At 50.0% G+C, this 5,104-nt stretch overlaps 1 pseudogene; it reads left to right on the top strand.

Annotated features, from left to right (window-relative positions):
• Window positions 1–264: 264 nt before the first annotated feature.
• Window positions 265–1,740, top strand: LOC101413014 (crk-like protein pseudogene; annotated as a pseudogene).
• The last annotated feature ends 3,364 nt before the right edge of the window (window positions 1,741–5,104 follow it).

Here is a 5,104-nt window from a genome sequence, read left to right as displayed (position 1 = left end):
GTAAATAAATAAAATAAACCTTTAAAAAAAGTAAATACAGGGAGCAAAGCAGATCAAGCACTTGAGCACATATGTCCCACATGGGATGTCCTGGGTTTGGTTCCCGGTGCCTCCTAAAAGAAGACTAAAAACAACAACCAGCAGACAACGAGCAGACGTCAAGCAAAACAACCAGTGGACAAAGAGGAAAAATGATGAGCAAAAAAACACCAATGAGCAAGACAGGGAGCAGACAATGATCAAAAACAAATGAGTAGGGAGTGGATGTGGCTCAAGTGGGTGGCCACGTGCCTCCTACACGGGAGGTCCAGGTTGTTTCCAGGCCTCCTAAAGGAAAAAAAGAGAAACAACAACAAAGAAACCAACGAGCAGGCAAATGAGGGAGCTGGCAGGGGCAGAAATAAACAACAAAAAATGTATTTTTAGGTTGCTGTGGTCCTGGGAACGGGTTGAGCGAAGCCGTCCGAAGGCGCAACGCTTCTTGGGGGTCCGGTGCTGTGCGTGGCGACGCGGCTCGTGCAGAGCCGTGGGGACACGGAACCTGCGCCTTGCAGGCCGGAGTCCCTGGAGGCACCCTTCGGCGCGCCGGACAGCCCGAGACCCCCGGGGCGGCCTCCGCTGCGGCTCTGCTTGGCCGCATTCCCCCCGCCGGTCCCTCCGCGAGGCGACACCGGAGCGGACGCGCGGCGGCGGAGGGTGCTGGCCCTGCCCTGTAAGCGCGGCTCGAGGGGTGCCGAGAGGCCCTTCCCCTGGCCCGCAGCCACCCGCCCGGCCTAGGCTCTCCCAGCAGGCGAGCGCCGCCGCCCCGACTCGCCCCGACGCCTCCGGCTGGACACCGGGTCCTCCTCCGGGTTCGACTCCTCAGACCGCTCTGCCTGGTACGTGGGGCCGGTGTCCCGCCAGGACGCTCAGAGCCGGCTCCAGGGCCAGCGCCGCGGCCTGTTCCTGGTTCGCGACTCGTCCACCTGCCCCGGGGACTACGTGCGGTCCGTGTCCGAGAACTCACGGGTCTCCCACTGCATTATTAACTCGCTGCCCAGCCGCCGTTTCAAGATCGGAGACCAGGAGCTCGACCCCTTGCCGGCCCTGCTGGAGTTCTACGAGATCCACCACCTGGACACCGCCAGCCTCACCGAGCCTGCGCCCAGACATCGAACCCATCGGTGGGTCTGTATCAGCACCTAACCTGCCTACAGCAGAAGAAAATCTGGAATATGTACGGACTCTATGGTTTTCCTGGGAATGATGCCGAAGTTCTGCCTTTTAAGAAGGGTGAGGTCCTGGCGATAGTAGAGAAGCCTGAAGAACAGTGGTGGAGTGCCCACAAGGATGGCCGGGTGGGCGTGATTCCCGTCCCTTATGCTGAAAAGCTTGTGAGGCCCTCCCCACATGGGAAGCATGGAAATAGGAATTCCAGCAGTTACGGGATCCCAGAACCTGCGCATGCCTCCGCTCAGCCTCAGACCACAGCTCCTCTCCCTGCAGGTGCTGTACTCCTGGGGCAGCGGTCAGTCCTTTGCCATCCACTCAGAATGGACCTGTCCTTGCAAAAGCAATCCAGGAAAGAGTGCCCTGTGCGTATGACAAGACTGCCTTGGCATCAGAGGTTGGCGACGTTGTGAAAGTCACAAGAATGAATACACATGGCCAGTGGGAAGGTGAGGCAAATGGTCGGAAGGGCTTTTCCCCTTCACACACGGCAAAATCTTTGACCCTCAAAACCCAGATGAAAATGAGTGATCGCGGTTGCCCCGTTTCCTGCTGCTTCGTTGTTCTGCCCGTCATAGTCTCCTTGAAGTGGGAAAGCATTCTGTCTCACAGGCAAGTCGCAGTGCGTTGCCACCGTCCAGCTCGCTGCAGAATGACAGCCTCTCATACACGTTTGGATGCACACAGCTCCTGACATCTGTGTCAGAGTCATGTTGTCAAAGAGTAGCTGGTTTTAGAGTTCTTTTGGGTTATAAACTGGAAATACTGGTGGAAGCACACAAATGGAGAGAAGCTGAGAAGGAAGGGGCAGTCCTCATCCTCACAGCCCTGGTTATACTCAAGACTCATTCTCTCGTGGTTTTCAGAGAAAGTCGGAGGCCGCGGCCGGCATTGCGCCTTGCTGTCCCACAAAGCCTGTGGCTCAGCTGCCACCCTCATTTGCCTTTGGAGGACAGAGGACGTGAACCTTAATGAGGAGAGAACTCTGTCCTATACTCCCCACATCTAGACTTCTTGTTTTTTTTTGAGTTTGGATTTGGAAGGCTAATTAATTACAGTACTGAACAGGTTTGTAAGTAGCAGGTTGAATTTTTATGATATGAAAAGGAATGGCATGTGCCTCTGAGCTTCTAAAATGAAGCTGAAACAAAAGGAATATGAAAAGAACAACCCTGAAGTGGGGCCTTTGTTATCTTGGTTGTCAATAGTACCTTGTTTTGCCATATAGCAAACAAATCAAAAACAATCAGCGGTTTTGGCGTGCCGGCGTGAATATACAGCCTCTTGGATTAGGTTGTCCCTGAAAGCGTCAGGCTGTGGGGAGGGGGTTGCTGCTTTGGGGGAGCCTTTGCGTGTGTGCCAGTGACAGAGTTGGGATGAGGGTTTGTGGGCACTGGCAGATCTTCCATGAATGCTCCTTTTTAAGGTATGTAACAGGGAACTTAAAATTCTTTGAGGTTGTTTATAGAATCATTGCATTAAATTGAGCTTATGAACTCTCTAGTACTTCCCTCCCGTGGCCACAGCTGACCAAGCTGCCAGAGAAAGATGCTAGTAGTGGTTCCACAGTCTAAGCATCCGTGGTGCTCCCAGGTAAAGAAAAGACAAGTTCTAGAAACTGGCTAGTGTGTTGACATGTAGTGTTTTAGTGACTGAGGAGAACCTTTAACCAATTTATTATTAACCATTTCCAATTTGGTGTAAAGCATTTCCCTGTCAGCTACAAGGGGCCTGCTCATGCAAGCTGGCACACACAAACATGCGCCCCAGCCCTCGTCTGTCTGCACGGAGCACACCACAGTGCTGGAACCTTTATGCCCTTCTTTCTGCTCTCTCTTCTGGACACTGGCGAAGATGAGCATCAGCTCAGAATGAGTCCAACAGACCTCCGCATATTGCGAGAGCCACATGAGTAACCGTACCATTTACCATGCTCAAAATAGGCTTACAGCCTATTTTGGTGACAGAACCATCCAAACAACCATTTTCCCATTTTTCTGTAAATCAGTATTCCATCGGGCAGGCAACTGCCGTTGTAAAGACTCTTAAGAGGAGAGCTCCTGTGACAAAATTAATGGTCATTTGGAAAAAATACCACCTTGACTGCAGTCTGTGGTTTCCCTGGAAAGGGCCTGGCAGTCCCTGCCTGCTGCCTTTGCCTAGGGCCCACCAGTGCATGCATGTGGCTGTGTCTCCACACTTGCCCTGCAGCCAGTGAACAGATCCTCCCCTCCCTTGTCAACATCTGCACCTGAGATGGTTGTTCACAGAAGATGGAGTAAACTCTAAGGCCTCTAAGGCTGCTTTAGTTGAGGGGCTTGACTTGTTCTCATTACAGCAGTTGGCTCATTACAAAGTACATGGCCATTTTGGAAAGCAAGGTGTTCTCGCAGCCTGTCTGCTGACCAGCAGCACCTCCTCACGTGGCACACTTCAGAGTCCAGAACACCCCATGAGCCTAGAGTTCAGTTTCTTAGCAAATCAGCTCAGTCACTGTAGCTTGTATAAATGTCTCCAGGGCTGCCCAGGAGTGTCAGAGCCCAAAAAAGGTAAGATTTGATTCTGAACCCTTAATATGTGCCAAAAGTTAAAGTAACTGATGTTTTAGAATTTCATCCCTTTTTAATCAGGCAGGGAAATTTTCTTTCAGGCTTAGTATATAAGAAGCAGCACCACTGCCTCAGCCTGGTGCCTACCCCACTTTAAGAAGCCGTGTGGATGTGACCCCTTGGAGTCAACTCCCATCCGGGTGGGCTTCCCTTTATGTGTGTCTTATTGTTGCTACTTGCTCTGCTCTCCTGTGTGTTCTTCAAGAAAATACTTGGACATTAAATTAACTATCACAATAGTTTTTTACTCAGTGAAGAAACAAATCACATGCTAAAGGGCAGTGTCAGCTTGCATCAAAACCTGTTTATTCTGGCAAGGACCTCTCACGTCGTGGTCATCCTTGTCATTTCTGCACTGTGTGGTACCACCTGATGACTCTTGAGGACGTGTCAACCGGCTGCCGTTTGATGACTTTGGTCACCCAGATGAGATACCTGCTGTGCTCGTGGCTGGAAAACTGAAGAAGGGAAAGACAGTTGCGCCTTCCTTGAGCCCAAGCCCCCGCAGCGCTGTGTAGTGCCCTTCACGGCTGTTTGATGTCGGGGCCACTGCTCCAGTCGCGTTTGCTCACAGGAACAGAACTGTTACTCTTGAAAAGGGATGATGTCTTTCTGTGCCAGGTGTTTATAATTTAATTTTTTAATATTGTGTTCATTAACCTCTTAAAATGAGCGAATTCTTGATTGTTTTAACACAGACCCTAAGACTAATTGCTCTCTGTGGACACCACTGAGCTCTGTCTCCAACTCCACCGTCTGGGACCAGAGCATGATGTCCTGGTAACTGCTGTCAGCGTGGACACTGAGCTATTCGTATATTCCTCTAATGGAGTAGGGCAGTTCTCTGAGCTGGGATCGTTGTCTCTGCAGGAGGAACAGTGGCCTTGCTTCTGAGACGGTCTTCACTGTGTGTTTTAAAATGACAAAACAACACAAAACTTTTGACCTGTGACTTAAAGATCATAAACTTCAGGCAATAACATTTTCTGTGTAAGCTTTTAAAATTATTTTTGGGGATCATAGCTTGTTTTATTTTGTGCTATAAAATTAACAGTATTAAATGACTTATATTCTTAGAAAAAAATGTATTTTTAAAAAAGGAAAAAGAAAACACAGTTGAATAAAAACATACCTTTCTCGATTAAATATACTGGATGCCTAAACATTTTTAAAAAATCATACGATATGTTACACATATATTTGGCTCATAGTAATGCAATGGGAAGCCGTGGGCGTCTCCTGCCGCTCTGTGCTCAGCTGCTTTCGCCTGGAGGGCACATCCTGGC

The sequence above is a fragment of the Dasypus novemcinctus genome, chromosome 22, assembly GCF_030445035.2.
Source record: "Dasypus novemcinctus isolate mDasNov1 chromosome 22, mDasNov1.1.hap2, whole genome shotgun sequence".
Lineage (NCBI taxonomy): Eukaryota > Metazoa > Chordata > Mammalia > Cingulata > Dasypodidae > Dasypus > Dasypus novemcinctus.
Note: the sequence above shows the minus strand (reverse complement) of the source record. Positions and strands in the feature narration are given on the sequence as shown.